Genomic DNA, 19,011 nt, shown 5'->3' on the forward strand with positions numbered 1-19,011 from the left:
CATTTTCCAATGCAAGTAGTCTCTAAAGTGAAAATTGTTATTAAATTCTAGTTCTTTAAACTCCTTGCATCAATAATCTGTTTCACACACAGCTAACTGAAAGAATAGCATGATGATAAAGTCCCTATGATCTCACAAAACCAAAGAAAATTGTGAGTAGGAACTAGCAGTATGTCACCATGTATAACAGAACTAAAATCTGTTAACAAAACTACCATACATATAGTAAACAGCAGGAGTTTTTGAATGCTATGCAGCTTTTAAATTATTAGCACTAATTAGCCAAACCAAAAAAAGAGATCACATTAGAAGTGAAGACAAGTCTACCTGTATTGCTGTGTCAAAATTACATTTCCAAACAACCAATTAGTAAAGACAACCTTTCAGCCCAAGAAGCCATATGTAAAGTGGGACGGCTTCATTACAGTGGCTCCCTAATTAAAATGTAAAGGCTGCTGATCATTGCATAATTAAACAACATGTCATGTGGTTTCATCTGGCAATTGCAAGCAGCTAGGCCTGAAATCATTAATGACTAAGACGTCGTCTAAATGAGTCCAGAGACTGTACAACTACATTCTGTCAGAATGGAGAGCAACCTATGGTCATTATGGAGATAATATCCTCCAAAGGGACTGCTCTGTACAAAATGTTGAAGTTCTTTCTCTCAAAATGACTTTGACTTTTTATATCCAGTTTTCTTACTAATTAGCCCAAAAGAAAAAGGCTAGCAGGGCTAATTAACTTCCAGCTACGGTAATCTAAATATGAAACTGCAGAACCAAAGATTTTCCCTGCGGATATTCTAAACGCTTTTCATAAGTTAAAGCTCTGCTATTGAGAAAATATTTTTTAGGTAACCTTACGCCTTGATTGAGTATTCCTTATGCGGCTTCCCACTTTGCAGAATGCCCAAGGAACTAAAGCATTTGCAGCACCAGTTCTCTGTGCTTTGCATACCACAGAACGTCCATTCAGCCTTCACTGATGATGCACAGAGATACCAAAAACAAAACAGTGAATTTGCAGTTCCATGAATTTACTGGAGAATTTTGGGGGTGGGAATTGTTTTGCAAAATAGTAATGCCAGTCACAAGAAAAGCATGTATTATGAAAACACACACACTCACCAGTCTATGCTTTAGGAGTTTCAAAGTGTAGTTCCTTTGAAAAGCTCAAAAAAAACCAGCAGATGTGCCAAGTTTGTAAGTGATGTATCCTATCATCCTATAACTTTCACTCTGACAACAGCTAGAGTCTGATTCAGGTTTGAAAGAATTCTTAAGTTCATTCCCCAGATCAATAGAGAAAGCAGCCATTATTTAGCATGGAGCTATACTTCAGTAAAGTAAATTTGCACCTAAACTGTAAAGTATAAGTGGCCATGATTTTTCTTCTTTATACTATTCATTTTTATCACCACAATTTACACTGAATTCTTTCTCTGGTAGGAACAGCCTGAGAGCTGGATATTGTACAGTGAAACCCTGCAGACAAGCCTATCCCTTCCCTGTTCTATGCAACCATTCTTTCAGTTTTGAATTTATCAATCATGCCACAGCTAACTGTTCTACAAATAGATTAAAAAATAAATGGTGAACACATGGATATGTTTCTTTCCTATATAACACAAATAAAATAGAATTTGGTTCTGTATCATACTTCTTTAAGGACAGAGTGTCCCAAAGAACTTTGTTTAAAAGTATCTTACTGACAGCACATTGAGTACAGAAAAATGTGGCAGGCATAATGCTGCCAGCAAAACCTCAGATGTATTCATAGGCAACAGAAGTTCTTTTATTGAGAAGACTTGTTGCCCAGGAAGCCAGAGTTTATTTCTGTTCTCTTTCACCCAAAAGAAAAGACCTAAGACAAGTTTTTCTTCAACAAGATAAGCATCCTCTTAGATTCTTCACATCAGATGTCCTAACTGGTTTCAGTTAGAAGACACAGTTTTTCACACCACTAGAATATTGCAAATGGAAGTCTGAACAAAACTGTGGTGGAAATAATACCAAAATATAATGATTCTGAAGAAACAGAGTAATTTACACTGTTCTGCTAATACCATGATGTCTTCTGGAGTCTGAAAAATTCCCCAATATACAACCCTGCTGATTTTATGAAGGATGATAATTCTCAGTGCAGACTCAGTTTAATTTGCAACAGTCAGTAAATGAGGAATTTCTGCCAATCAATACACTTATGTATATATACATATATTTCTACCACAGCTCACATCATAGCTATGATACAGGAAACACCGGAATGTACAGGCAGAACTGCAACAACGGGATCGACACTGGATCGACACTGACAGTCACACTGGAAATGTTCACTCAAACTCTTGCAGTCCTTGAAGAGACAAATATATCTGCAGATTTTTGGAAGTGTGAATGTTTTTGTCATGTTTTCATCTTCCCTGTAAATATCAAGTTCCACAAAATTTAAGCCCCAGAGACGGGTATTTCCTGCAACTTCCTGTGGAATTAGGATCATGTGCTCATTTTATCACAGAAGTGGTCATTTCCAAGGCCAACTTTACCATATCTACTCATATTCCTCTGTCTTCCATTCCCAGTCCATACACAGATCACTCAAATTGCTGTTTTTATTCACCTGAAGTGATTCATTTTTATTGCCTGATCTTGCAACAAGTTGGGTGTTTTTTGCAATCAAAACCTCAACTGCCAGGTTCTTGAGTTCAGAGATATTGCTTTTGTAGGATGGGCTGGACATCCTGGAGAGTGACAGTGGTTTGACATCCAAAACACTCCACTCTAGTGTTTAATGAAATTAACTTAGAGTATCCACTAAGGGCCACAAACAGTGCTCTGGGAACCCATGGGAGCCTTCTGCTGTGCCACTACTGTGCAGACCATTTTGGGTTTTTAGCTAGTAAGATGTATCTTCCCTTCAGTGCTTCAGCCAAACTTAATTGCTTGGCTTACCCCCGGGCTGCAAACTAAGGCAGCTTCAAAATGAGGGTGACTTATATTCACTATGTTTTAATTACTGTCTTCTGCACCATAACAGTGATAGTGGTTCTGTTAATAAAGGGAAATTAATTTCCCTTCACTCGGGTCAGTAATAAGTCCATTTTGGACTTTCACACGGAGAAATTCCTGTGGGTTTTTTTTCAAAAATATATTTTATATATATATATATCTGCTTAAAAATCAATAATATCCATGGAAATCAGGAAACATAGGTCTGTAAACACAAGATGCACCCAGGTTTTCCGCTATCTCCTGGCTGGTTACATTATAACTACAAAATAAAAAGAGCTATTAATTCTTCTGGTCTGCAGAAATTCAAGTTCTGTGCAGAGCACTACGTTATAAGCTGAAAATGGGCACTGTTCTAATTCTTTCATGTTTCATTTTCAAACTCATTTTCACATTTGCTGAAATTCTTCAATGCAGCTATGGGCCTTCCTATGACTTTTTTGACTCCAACTGAAGAGGCATAAGCATATCCCATACTTTAGCCAAATGAAGCCTGTCAAACTAATGGTCAAATTCATCCCAGATATCTCAACAAGTAAAATAATTCCTAAATATCAATTTCAAGATCTTGCAGCTAGAAAGACAAATAAAACAGACCTTCATAATGTCATGAAAATACAGAAGAATCTGTGAAGTCCAGAACCCTTTATAACAGCCCTGCTTGCTATAAAGCATGACAACCTCAAGAATGTTGAGAGAGTGGTTCTGCAGGACACTCTTCAAACATTCTGAACTAGAGAAGATCGAAACAGATTTTTCTATGCTTAATGTAGTGTTCAGTGTTAAGCAAAGAGTAGTTTAATGGAACCTTCATACTTTCTTTTCCAGAAAGGGAAAAATTTTGCTTAAAAGAGGAAAATATTTTAGTTTTTTGTGGCAGGATTTTTTAAGAAATATCTGCCCTCGTTGCACCTCTTTATACTGCTAAGCAGCATTGGTACTATGTTTCTATCCCTATTTTAATGCTGTATGCTAGACTTAGACCTGATCTTAAGGAAGTACAGGTCAGATAGCATTGCCACTCTGAAATTGCTACTCCTAAGCACTACAGTTTAATAAAATTTAAAGTAGAAAACTAAATAATCCAATGTTGAAAACATCAGCCAAAAATGAAAGAAGGTAAAGGAAGAAATTGGAGTGATTATTTAAAAATTCAAAGTTGAATCTCCACAAAGACGGCAAAAGTCAGAGGGACCACATCATTTCACATCCTAAATAATGTTTTAAAATGCAATTATCATGTAGGCATATATTGAGAAGACTCCAGCTCTTCACTGGCTAAGGAAGTTACTGAGTAGCAACCAGGTAAGATGCTTTGGAAGTCTAAATTGTGAAAATGATTATAGATAGAACAAAAGTCACCAGCCTTTTTTTTTTTTTTTTATAGTTTTTTCCTTGCTAAACTTCATTTTCTTGAGCCCTGTATGCCAACTAACTAGTGGGGTTTGAGGCTTGTATATTAACTCTCAAAGAATTAACTCATTTTTCCTCAGTTACTTGGATAATTTTGACCCTTTTTTAATTTTTTTTTAAAAGGTCTTGGCATTAAAACAAGTACATTAAAGGAGTTGAAAAGACATTAAAGCCTTCTCATAATATTCAGGTCAAGGTCCTTTTATTGAGCTTGCTGCTTATATAACTCCACGTATTTTCATATTCTAGGACTACAGTGGGGAAAAAAGGCTCAAGTCCATAATATCCTACACTTTCTGACAATTAGTGATATGACCCTGAGAATATGATTCAAAGCCCACAGAAATTAGTAGCAGCCTTCCTCCAGTGTCTTGATGCTCTAAATATTCATCTAACTCAAGTGAATAAAAGAACACAAGACAAACTTTGCAATTTTTATTTAGAAAAGTTCTGCCTGCACCATTTTGCTCTTTTCAAGCCACCTACCACCACGTTCACCAAACCTGAAGCTGAAGAATCATCTGCAGCTGATTATTTCATTTAAAAGAAACAGCTGACTGTTCCAAAAAGTCTTGCAGAGGTACATGGAAACTGTCAACTCTTCAAACAGAACCAAGACAAGATTAAACCTAGACATTTTAAATCTCCTTATTGTAAATGTGCACTAAATTCAGTTGCTAATTGGATTAGAGTTTCACTGACTACATTTAAACTACAATCCTGACTATGCAGTTAACCTAGATATGAGTAGGTTACCTAAAGTAAATCCATAAATTACTGTGCTAATGATATATTCAGAGGTCTCTGCACAACACGCAGTAATAAAAAACTTTCTCTTATGGAAAATAGCTGCTGAACAATGGCACTCACTGATACTGTAGCCTGCTATACCTCTTATTAGAAACCCCCTATTCTCTCCCACATTCATATCCCTGTAGTATCCTGTGGAGCATCTCCAGTGCATCTAAGAAAGGGTAAAAGCTTTGGGTTAATAATTCATTATGAATAGTCTACATTTTCATGCAGTGTGTATCCAGGTGATACTATGCTTAATATAAATTCAAAATGTCAGCTAAAAAAAAAAAAAAAAAAAAAAAGAAGGGAAAAAAGAAAAGAAAATAAAAGAAAAAAGAAAGTCTTTCTGCCTTTAAGAGTGAATCTTGAAATAATTTATTCATAGTACCATAATAAACTGTCAACTATCTTGACAACTAAAAATTAAGTGTACTGTACTCCTTGGAAATTCCCAGAAATATTTTTTTTTTGTTACAAAAAGAATAGAGAGAAAAGACAACACATTGAAACCCACGGCCAGACTCCACATGCACTGAAACTTCATTCAGATGCCACTGCTTAGGATCTGTAGAGCCCTTAAGTCATAACAACCTATCAGAAAAAAATCACCTGAAGTGATCTCAGCATACCTAAAAATGTTCAATGTCGTTTTGAAGCAGTAATTCAAGTATTTAAACTCAGGCAAGAAAAGTCTTGATGGAAAATACAAGGGAAAAAAGCATGTTAGTGGAAGAGAAACTGCCTTAATTGGGTAGTTAAGAGTATTGAATAGGATTATAAAAAGGCAAAACTGTCAGAATGCAATTCTTCTACTGGCCGCTGGCCAAAGCAGTGCAGATTTTAGAGGGAAGAATAAACCACCACAATTATACAGCATATCCCACACAAAATAATGCTGAAACAATTCTCAGCATTTCACTTTTATGAGTGAGAGCAAATTTTCACTCACTTTATATTTTCCCACTGAATTTCTTCATCATTTAAGCCCTTGTCTATAAAAGGGAATATGCCCCAATGAAAAATCACTGACAGTAACTGTACCAACACATATTTCTAGTGTGTACACGCAAGTACTAATTGCACCAGAATTTATTCTTTTTTGAATCATTTCACTCTTGCAAAGTGCCTGTACCAGAAGCTGTTTCAATTCAGGTACACCAGTGACTCGGCTTCAGCTGGAGCAAATGTCCACCTCAGAAAAGCTCTGGAATGATTAGAGGTAATAGGTCAGCAGCAGCTCCCTGCTGTGAGACCTTAATTCATCTTCAGCTACCAAAGTGCTTCTCTTCTCCACATGAGCCACAAGTTTCACTCTCCCCAAACTTTAACCCTCGATTTTTAAAGGCTAACCATTCTTCTGACCTAAAAACCCTGCTATAAGTAAGGAGAAACTCACCAGGAAAGGAAGATAGAATGAAGATCCCAATACTGTTGAGCACTGTTGGGTTTATTTTCAAAAAGAAAAAAACTTGCATTACTTGATGTGAACTTTGAAGAGCTGTCAGAATTATTATCCATCCAGTGGAAAGATATTTCTACTTAGTAAAATGGAGAACCTCATGATAGATCTTAATACCTGCTGCCTCTGACAAGTAAGGAAGCATTTTTTTCCTGTGCTGGTAGCAAACATTTCTAAGTATTTTGTCATTCAACTTCTATATGAAATGGCACAAAGGAACACACAAGAAAAATTAGGCTGTATATTCAGAGCTCAGAGCTACATTTCACTTGACCTTGGCCTTTAAGTGGCTACTGATAGATTGCTAATTTGTCACTTTATATTCTATGTGTATTATATATAAAGATATAATATTATGTATGTGCTGTATATTAACAGTATATTATATATTGCATACATACTATATATTCCTATAGTAATATATGCTATGCATTGATATATTGTATATTTAAAATTTATATTATATATGTATGCATGTAATATATATACATCTCTCCTGCACAGTAGACGTCATATGTCATGAAGCTTGTTTACTGTTGTCTCAACTTTTTTCATTTGATCAAATGAAAAAATATTTGAATTAAGAAAGAGGCTTTGAGCTAAGTTTTTTATAGTACATACCATTTGTTACAATCCATTCTGAGAAAGAACAGGAGAGATAGAAGTCCAGCAATGAAAATGTAGGACTAACACCTTCAGATCAGGATTTCTCTTTTCATTTCCTTCCCTCCTACTAGCAATATGACTTTCTCAATCAACTTAGCAAAGGTATATAGACAGCAGAGAAATAGCAACAATGTTAGAATCATTTCTGTCAGGTCCACAAGGACAATTTCAAGCAGCTGAAATCATAAAATCATAGTATTTTAGTTCAGAAAAGACCTCTACGACCAGTGAGTGAAGCCATTAATCCAGCACTGCCAAGTCTGTAACTAAACCATATCCCCTAGTGCCATGTTTTTTAGATACCTCTGGGCACAGTCTCCACCACTTCACTGGACAGCCTGTTCCAATGCCTCACGACCCTTTTGGTGAAGAAATCTTTCCTAATATCCAGATTAAACCTCTCCTGACATAACTTGAGGCTGATTCCTCTTGCCTCATCCCCTGTCAATTGACAGAAAAGGCCAACCTCTACCTGGCTCCACCCTCCTGCAAGGGATTTGTGGGAAGTGAGAAGGTTCTCCCCTGAGCCTCCTCTTCTCCAGGCTGAGCCCCCTGGCTCCCTCAGCCACTCTTCATATGACTGACCCTTCAGATCCTTCACCAGCTTTGTTGTCCTTCTCTGGACATGCTCCACTACCTCAGTGTGCTTCCTTTAGTGAGGGACCCAAAAGTGTGCACAGGATTTGAGGTTTGACCTCACCAGGGGCCAATACAGGAGAAAAATCACTTCTCTAGTCCTGCTGAGCACACTATTGCTGATACAGGCCAGGTACCCTTGTCCTTCTTGGCCACCTGGGCACACCTGGTTCACATTCACCTGTACTCAACCAGCACCTCCAGGTCCTTTCCTGCCATGCACTTTCCAGCCACTCTGCCCCAGCCTGGATCCCTGAATAGGGTTGCTGTGGCCCAAGTGCAAGACCCAGAACTTGGCCATATTGAACCTCAGACCACTGGCCTTTGTCCAGTGACCCAGCCTGTCCCACTGCAAAGCCTTCCTACCCTCCAGCAGATCAACACTGCTGCCCAAATTGGTGTCACCTGCAAGGGGACTGAAGGTGCACTTGAACCCCTTGTCCAGATCATTGACACAGATATTAGACAGGACTGGTCTCAACACTGCAGTCAGTTTTTTACTCAGCAAACAGGGCTCCTATCCAAGCCATGAGCAGCCAGTTTCTCCAGGAAAATGCTGTGGGAAATTGTGTCAAATGCTTTGCTGAAGTCCAGGTAGACAAGATCCACAGCCTTACCCTCGTCCACTAAGTGGGTCACCTTGTCATAGAAGGAGAAAAAGTTACTCAAAGAGGAACTGCCTTTCATAAACCCAGGGTGACTGGGCACAATGCCCTGGTGTCCTGTACAGGCCAGGTGATGGCACTCAGGATGACCTGCTCATGGCAGACAGAAGAAATATCTGTCTTGGGAAGAATCCTGGAATTTTGTACTATATTGTTTTATCATAACTGCACATTAAATATTAATAACTGCAAATAGGATGGAGAAAAAGGCCTCTTGAAGGCCCCTTATGCTGAGGATGGCTGCAAATTGGGGACCATGACATTTTGCAGTCTATACCTCTTATCTGCACCACTTCCAGGGGCAGGCTAATACATTTAAGTGACATGTAGCATCCTCGCATTTTCTATCCTTCATTGGAGATTTTCAACTTCCAGATTGGAATTTCCAAACACAACAGTTCTGATAGCAGCATCAGATATTCCAAATTCTGGGGGGAAGAGTTGCTGCACAAAAAGAGATCCTCTTTAACAACTGATCAACATCCAAAATGACAGTTTATTATCACTAGCTGAAAAGCACACTTTTGCCACAAGTGGAAGTTACCACCATCCCTTGATGCTCTAACCTTGTGAGGAGGATTAGCAATCTTAGGATTTGGTATCTATTGCAAATATTTGATACAGTGTGTTACAGTATGAATAACAGCTTAGTGCAATACATTTTATTGGTTCACCAACAAGGAGCACACCCTTCAGCTTTTGTGCTCTCAAATACAACAGCCCAGCTGTTAAAAAATGAATTGCCTTTTTTTAATGTCACATGTGTGACATTTGGAAAAAAAAAAAGTACTTCCTTTCTTCTTTCCTTTTTCTATGTCACTCGAATAATTTCTTCCTCAACTCATATTTAAACACATTCTATGCAATACAGCTGCAGTGTATGAAACTAGCATAAATGATAGTGCCTTCAATTCTTACTATTACATGTTCATTATCTAAAACAATTAAAACTTAAGGGATATTACAAAGTATATCTGTGAAAGTCAAGCTGCAGGACGGTTTTCAAAATTACTCTTCTATGACTGTAAGGAGTCTAATTACTCTGACAATCCATCACTGTCTATTGTGTCATGAGATACAGCTGCTACCGTTGGACTCATAATATTCTGCACATCTCTTACCTGTAACAAACCAGCAGGAGCTGAGCTCATCCACTGAGTGTTCTTTCATTGTGAGCAAGCTCAGCCAAAAGACAACTTATATCAAACAAACTGGAGAAAATTCAAATACCAGCACATACTACAGACACTAGAAGTCTCTTCAGTTGTCAAACATTTAAATTTAGAAGCAGGATTGAAAATACCATCAAACTAACCCTTGGTGATATGAAGACCAAATAAAATGATTATGGGCAGTCCTGCCATGCAAATGATGCAATTACACACATTTTCTATATAAGTTTTCATGGGCAGTATGTATAAATGGTTTGAGCTGCTTCATCTATGTGGTTTAACTTCCTTTTTTCATTCAAAAATATTAAATCCAGACTGAAAAACCTATCTTAGAATCCTAATAAACATCAGTACTCTTCCAAAATAGCATTATATGACTTTTATTTCTATTCAGGTTTTTCTGCCCCTTAACTTGCACATGCTTCACATAAACATAAATAAATATATATATACATAAATAATATATATACACAATAATATTATATATATATATATATATATATTTACATACATAAATATATATACAATAAACATAGGTCCCAATATCAAAATATAAAGCCTGAGATAGGGGAGAGATTCAATGTTCTGGTCTTACCATGAGCCTGAATCATTCTACCTGAATAATGTTAAACTTAATCGTTTATTAAATCAGCATATACCTCACACCCCACCCAAAAATACTTGATGAGTCACCACTTTCTCCACATGGACAAAAAGAGAAGGTACTCACAGTACACAATTAAAAAGTTGGGGTTTTTCTCCTGCTTGAAAATCATGGAGAGTAGTAAACTTGCTATAAATTTGTTCTTCACTTACAAACCAAAAGACAACTCAAACATTACATGCAAATTAAAGAGCAGTGTTTTTCAAGGAAAGAAAAAAGTTTAAAATCTTTCACTTACAATTTTAAAAAATTATAAATAACATATATGATATAAGTCAAGGCAGCAGTTACAAAAACAATTTATTTACAAGCTGCTAGATGTTTAATCATCTTTAAATTGCCTTTGGAAATTAAATTTTAAATGCTTTCCTGATCTCAGTTACTTTGCAAGTAAATATTATGCATATGAATAGATTGCTTGCTTTTTTTCCACATTTCATAAAGTTTCTGTGCATTTAGACATTTCAGTATTTATGTTTACTGGTTTGAAACCCATGTGAAGGACCAAAGATTTTATGAATTACAAAAATCTACTAATAAATCAATCAAACAAAAAATGTTTGCACTGCTTAAAAAACATAATCAGAGGCAAAAGAACTAAGCTCAGACAATACATAAATTAGATTTATGTCTTGCATGTAAAGATCACTGATATCAAATGCTCACTTGTCTCAATTTATTTTAAGCAGAAGTGAGGGCAGTGGCACTTAGGAAAATCTAAAAATAATAAATTACATCTTATTGCACAAAGTCAAAGGTTAAACTTATTATTGCTCACCATAGGCCAACTTTAACCCCAGGATTAACGCCATAAACAAAACAAAAATTCCGTTTGCACACATAATGCACAAGGCTAATGTCTCTGAAGGATTACAAAAGGGAAATGATGCCCCCTACTGCTCCCAGAAAATGTTTCTGTATAAACACAATATTTTGGTTCAAAGGAAATTATCATGTAAAACCAATGAACATGTATTTTCAAACTAACTAGGACTCATTAGCATGACACATGCCAAGGATAATTTATTTCTTCTTTGGACTTTAATTAAAATATATGAAGGACCTTTCCTTGTAGAGGAAACTCTCAGGAACACAAACAGCTAAAGAGGATATAGAATCTAAGTTTCTTGGGAGTTACACATTTTGTTGAAGAAAGTATGAATGTTCAATTCAATTTTTTTGTCTTCATGCATTTCTGATTACATCAAACTTCAAATAACCTTTATGTAGCAGTGAAATTTTTCAAATAGCAAAGTTGATAGGATGATGTTTGATGTCTGGTAGCAATTTGACCCAATTCATTAAAAGCTAACAAAGCCCATACCATGCCTTGGAGTTCTGGAAGACCACAGCACAATTCCTAACCCAGTTTTATGGGTCTGGTATCACAGACACTGTGAATCCATTGTAATAGATTTATTGGTGGGCAGGTAAGGCAACAAGGTTATTGTTTGAAATACTTTTCAGGGAAAGGGAGCTCAGACACTGAAGAGCTTTTACCAGCATCTCATTTGTTCTGTTTTAAGCCACAGTAGACGCAATGATATCAATACTGTTATGTCTTGATTTCCACCAGTGTAAGTGAAAAATAACCCTCAAATTCTTAAAGATATTGGACACACTGAGCTTCTTTATTTCAAAATAAACTACATAAATATTACTGGGACAATATTGCCTTTGATCTGTCCTTCAGCACCCTTGTGACTGTTCTTAAATGTATCAAATCTTAAAATTTCTATCACCTACCTTTTTTCCAGGCTTGCAGAGTGAAATGGCTGCAGTTCACAAGGTCTTATGCCACAAAAATAACCAAAATTAAATCAGTAAGCAAAGGTAATGAGCTGACATGAAAAGGCACACTTTTTTATTACTAAGTCCTATTTTATTACAAATCTTACCATATGTGATTTATTTAGACAATACTACTGTGACCTTGCATTGGTCATTTTCAGCTCAAAGCACAATGAAACACTGATATAAGAAGAATAGTGTTACCTGATTCTTATGAGGATGTTTCTGCAGTAGAGCGTGAGAAATGAAAAATGTTTGCATTCATTGTCAGAGCATACGAAACTGAAATTGCAGCACCTGTGTATTGGGAAACATTTGGTTAGAACAATTCTGCCCATTTATAGTAACTTTACAACTCATCAATAAGAAGAATGATAGTTTACTGTTTCAAAATGAACTGGACCCAAGGCAGGCTCAGTGATGAGGTTTAGCAAAATATAAATTTTATTCAGACTTGTAAGATTGTATGTCATAAACATACGTGTCATGTTTTCCCAAGAGTATATCTTCAAATAAGTGCAGAAAGCAGGTTTCATCCCAGATTTTTCTTTTTCTTTTTACTGTTTATGGTTTCTAGCAGGAAGTTTGGCCCTCACACTACTGCCTGAGTAACACTGGTGCAAGATCACAGCACAGCTATGCTCTTCTAATCCTCACCTAATATAGATCTCCATGGATTAACTGGACTTAGAAGTAGATTTAAATAAATATATAATATTCTAGGATCAAAGGAGATGATTTTAAACCAGTCAAGAGTAGGCATTGTCCAGGGAGGAAATTCTAATAATTGCATCTTATTCCCAAGGCAAAATTACATTTAACTGTGCTAAAATACAGCTCAAAAACCATTGGGGATAGTCCTGATTTGTACGTATTTCTACATGCATGATGTAAGTGTGTTGTTTAAGGATTTACTAGTCTGGAGAAAGCTGCTGACTGACAGAACAGCAGTATGAAAATGTGGATAACATGACTGACGGAAGTTTGAAAAATTTCATCAGTCATATAAAGCAAATTACCTTCAAACTGATTTTTCCTAGATATTGATGTAGGACTCTCCAATAAAATATTATTACTTGTAGTGGAATAAGCTGAAATGGGATGGTATCATCCTGAAAACAATTTACTGTTTTTCTACCACTGTGAAACCAAGCACATAAATGGAGGCATCCCATTTCTCTAAATATGCCTTCTAAATGTGAAAGGGTTGAAGCAATTTCCAGAGGTCTCTGTCTAGAAAAAGTCCTCCACTGGTACTTAACTGAACTTCCTTTGCTCTGAGACATACAATGAAATACACTGGAATCAAATGTAAATGCATCATTGTGCTCTGTGTAAAGAAAATCAGCTTAATTTGCTTTTTTTACCACAATTAAACAAGCCTAGCATGCCCAGTTGTTGTAACTAAAATTTTATTGAAATTGTTGGAAATATTCTGATTTACATCAGACGATTAATAATTCCACTATTTCTAGTAGAATTATATTAAGTCTTATCCTCACAGAAAGTCTGTGGGTCCAATTTTTGACTGCAATGTTTTCATATACTCCTCAAAAAAGGATCAGTTACAGTGCAAATATATCAGAAGCACCTTCACCCACTTTGACAGTGTACAAATCACTGTGTGTACAGAAAGTCTGGCCCAGCTTACTCTCCATACACAAAAATTCCAAAAACTTGGTGTATTTGGAGGGAATTTTCATCTGTAATTGAAGAGAAAATATTGTTCTATATCAGAAAATACAAACCAAGTACTTCCATACTGTTTAGTACATTAAAATAATATTAAAATTTAGGATCAGATTCTGGAAAACCTTACAGAAGTAAATCAGCATTTAGCCCGCTTAGCAGTCAAAATGAAGTCGACAGGACCATACTTTCAGATGAATATTCATTTATCTTGGTCTTGGCCTTATAATAGCTAGATTTTGTGGAAGGTATCTGCAAATTTACATAATTCAGACATACAAATGTCTATACCTATTCTCATCCTGCTTTGCACAAATATAAAAAGAAAAACAAAAAGCAAATCACCCACAGTAAGGTTTACTACAGGCTGTATCTTTTAGAAGCATTAAAAAGTCATTGTAAGCACATCTTCACAGCTCATTGCACCTATTCAATTACTGGTGAAACTTCCCACCCACTCTGAAACTGAACTGAACCTCCCAGAGCAGACAGAAATCAGCTGTAAGGTCCTATTCTGTTAGCAGTCAGCTACCTAACAGGTACAGCACATCCAAGGACATTGCTCAGCAATTAACCATACCTAGTGCTTTACAAAAAAAAAAAAAATTAAATTCCAATAGTCAAAGTAGTAGCAAAATATTTATGAATTTTTTTTAAAAACACTTGGCTGCAAGAGTAATGAAACATTAATGACACTCAAGAGTCTCACTTTTGATAACCTATAAAAAATTATTTGAAAGAGCTTTATGAAATCCCTAGATTTTAGCAAGATTAGCAAGAACGGTGCTTTGATTTTTGTAGTTGCAGAAACTTTGACAAAGTACTCTATTTTAAGCTAACTTAGAGTGGCACTTGAGCATGGCTCACTTCTTGCAGCCTTTCTGCATTGCTTAGAGCCAGCTGCATGGTGCTGACACCCCTTCAGATACCACTTGTCAGTTGTGCAAGTAATTCAGTAGAGTTCAATACCCTCTCATAACAAAGACTGTACTCTTAGATTATCATTTGTTTTGTCAAATATCCAAGTGAAGCTGCAATGTTTAAATACACAGTAGTCACACAGTGTGACTTTAAAATTACTGGTAATAATATAGCTAAATATTTACATTAGAAAAAAGCCCCACAAAACTGTTTCCTGGAAAATTTCCCAGGCAAAATAACAGTCTTTGCCAATACACCTGCAGCTTTTTGTAACTAATTAAGAAACTTGAGCCAACTCACTCAAAAAGCCTCAAAAAAAACCAAAATGCAGAGTCCATTACTTGAAAAAAAATACTACCCACCCTCAACAATTGATGCATGTATAATTGCAATACTTTTGTCTTTTCATCCTTTTATAAAGACTCAATTATTTACAACAGGTTATTTTGAAAGGAAATTGGAATTAAGAGAAGTAATTAATTCTAAAATTAAGGGATAGAATAAGTTTCGGTTACAGAAACCACAAATTACAGAACCTATACCTTGGATCATTTTCAAAAAGTTTGCCTCTTGATACTAAACTTGATGATTGATAGGTTCATTAAGATGGCAGCATTGCAACAAATTCTTCAAAAGGGAAACCTTCTTTATCACCTTCTTAGTGACCTTCTTAGGCTTCAAGCACACATAGATGTCTGTCACACCATAACTGGGGACTTGAACAAGATGTAGAAAATTTTCTCTATAAAGCATTTGAAATAACTCCATTTCAAACCAGTTTTGGCTTTTTTCTCTGTAGTTCTGTAAACAACGAAAACAACAAAAAAAAATTTAGTTAAAAAATATACCAAAAGTTCCTAATGAGAATTTGGGGTTGTCTTAAGTTTTCGGACTATATTACACACAAAATTTGAGGTCTCTTGTCCCATTATTTCTATACACTTTCTTGTGAAATTTATAGTATTTATTTGAGATATCACTCTTAGAGTATGCTACTATTTGTGTTATGACTGCAAATTAAAGTTTTTGCTATTCATATTTATGCAGGATACTTCCTATACTCAAGTATTTTAAGTCCACATCCTACAAACAATCAAATATTTAAATTTATGCATGCAAATAACCCTACTATAATACTGAGGATTAGAGGACCATCTGTAAAGTACATTCACCCAGCACAGGTCTGAAAGACAGTTTGGAAATTTGGTTTCCTCATTTTTCAACCAGTACAGCTCCTGTTACAAGTATGCAGCCCAAGCTCAAACTACTCAGGAAAACCCAGTTTCATAAAATCATTCACACAACCAATTTTCAATTGCAGAAATTCTAATAAAGAGCAAGAAGTTGTGCCAGGCAGCTGAAGCAGGCTCTTGAAAAACATTAAAAAAAAAACCCACACCTATTTACACATTAGCATTCCAGTATTTCCCCAACAGTAATACAAATAATGAACTTGGCATCCACTCAAATTTAGGAAAATCTCTAATATATCCCACAGGTGTGCCAAGCTGAAAAGCAAGACCAGGCATTGGGTGTGTCAAATTCCTTCAAGTGCTACCAGCAAAATATTGCACTTTTCTGTCTCTAAAAGAAATTTACAAGACATAACCAAAGATCCAGGAAAGTGTAATTTCCCCTCCAACAAAACAGCACCTGTCATTTTGGATATTTTGCTGCAAAATAAATTCCTCCCATAGGAGGAAAACAAAATGATTCTTCCCTGACAAATCCACTTTGTAAGCAGCCTATTGTAAGATGTCAGAGAATTTCCAGTGCTCTCAACCTAGCTCACATTTGGGTTTTGTACATCTTCATTTGTGCATGTGGTAAGAGGCTTGAAATTTAAGTATGAGGAAGATTAAGTTGAGGCTGGAGTTCCAAAACAAAAAACAAAAACAAAAAAAACCAAAAACCAAAAACCAAAACCCAAAAAAAAAAAAACAAAAAAAAAAACAAAAAAAAACCCCACACTTTTTCTAGTCCACATCACAACAACGCAGGGAGAAAATTCCAACTTGTTTGAATAATTGTCCCATGTATAGAATCATTAGTAAATCTTCTCAGTAGCATCCTTTTTTCCACATCAAAAGGGCTTTAGTTTGTCTTCAATATGACAGTGTCAGGTCCTACCTAATCTCAGCAGGCTGGGTCACAGAACCACAACTGCTCACACTCACAGTGACCTCCCTGAGAGTAGTCTTGGACCAGTAAAATTCATTTGAATACAGGTTTATCAAGAATATATCTAGAATTATACACATACAATAAGTTCGGCAGTGAAACCATGTCTTATAACGTGCAGAATGGCAAAACAAGCAAGAAAATGTCACAGCACCAAGCATTGCCCACATAATTTAGAAATCAGTAAGCCTTCTTTTATATGAGATAGTCCAAAATGCTGTGTTGTGGTAGAAATCAGTTTTCTTTCCTTTTTTGAATCACATTTTGCGTCCCTAAATTCTGGTAATTTGATTTTTATTATAAAGTTCCTTGCTTACAATGTCGTTTATAAGAAATAATAGCTAAAAGCAACATTGGCTGCAGTATCTGCGTTTTAACAGTGGATGGCACCAGTCACCTCAGAAATTGCCTCCCTAAATGCTAAATTACATTCTTATGTCTGACCCTTATAGCATAGTTCAACGGGATAGCAAAATGCAAAGGTCTAAACAACAAAAGCAGGGGGGGGAAAAATTGTCTTCAGGAAAGTATTTCAGGGAAGCATCTTTCTTAAATATGACACTCCCTGTCAAAGCCCTGTCCCATGGAGAATGAGTCTTTGTGTGTAAATGCAGCAGGTACACAGATGTATTTTTTTCCATTTTACCACTGTCACAGGCAAATATTTTATTTGGCTCAAAGAATGATTTCAAATTCAGATTGGAAATTGTATCTGGCAATACCTAGACGTAAGCTTTTAGCAAGATTTTCCTATGGGCTAAGAATTGCAAACTGTCATTTGCTTAAACGGTTCTAATAGGGATACACGTGGCTTTATAAAAATAATATTTCATCTTTCTGTATTAAGCCTTTCCTGGTTTAACATTAACAAGCAGATTAAAATAAAACGTGTACATTTAAATGCACAACAATATTTGTCCTCCTTTGGAGGCTGTATTTAATGAACAGCCGCTAAAATCTAACTTCACAGTGATGCTAAAGAGATGGCCAAAACAAGCTGGAATCAAAGAGTTCCACGGGGAACTTGGAAGATACTAACCTGTGTCTCGGATTGTGGGAAAGGAGACATTTACTTCTTTGTACAACAGCTGGTCCGTATTGCCAGCTCCGGGCACTCAGAAGTCAACAGCAGTCCCAGAGACACTTTTTAAGACCTGATCCTATCCTTCACGGGCTCTTTAACAGTTTGGGGGTGGAGGCGGGGTGCTAAGTAAAAGTGTGCCCTCTATATTTTCCGAGCTATCAGAGGTAAAGATTTGGGGATGAGAGCTACACTTCCATCCCCTGCAATCAGAAGGGATAAAGCTTGGATTTCTTTTTAAATGGGATCCAAGCAAACCATACCAGAGCTGGTTGTGCCAAGTGTGTGTTACACCAAGGTTTCCCCGCCAGACAGGCGGGAGTGTCTGACTGTGGAAGGGCGGAGCGGCCCCTCCGTGGGGCTGTGCCGGGCGGTCAGGGCGGTCAGGGCTGCGGGGAGCGCTCGCGTTCTCCCGGGACACACAGACCGGGACGAGAGGAGCCGAGAGCGGGGGAACGACCAGGAAACGGGGGCAGAGAGACCGGGAGGCGGGGACAGAGAGACCGGGAGGCGGGACAGAGAGACAGGGAGGCGGGGACAGAGAGACCGGGAGGCGGGACAGAGAGACCGGGAGGCGGGACAGAGAGACCGGGAGGCGGGGACAGAGAGACTGGGAGGCGGGACAGAGAGACCGGGAGGCGGGACAGAGAGACCGGGAGGCGGGACAGAGAGACCGGGAGGCGGGGACAGAGAGACTGGGAGGCGGGGACAGAGAGACCGGGAGGCGGGACAGAGAGACCGGGAGGTGGGGACAGAGAGACCGGGCCTGGAGGCTCCGTGTCGTTCTGGGCTCCTCAGCCAGGGACGGGGAGATGGTTAACAATGCGGGTACCGGAGAGGGTCCTGCGCAGGGTGACAAAGCTGATCAAG

Source organism: Oenanthe melanoleuca, chromosome 11 (genome assembly GCF_029582105.1).
Source record: "Oenanthe melanoleuca isolate GR-GAL-2019-014 chromosome 11, OMel1.0, whole genome shotgun sequence".
NCBI lineage: Eukaryota > Metazoa > Chordata > Aves > Passeriformes > Muscicapidae > Oenanthe > Oenanthe melanoleuca.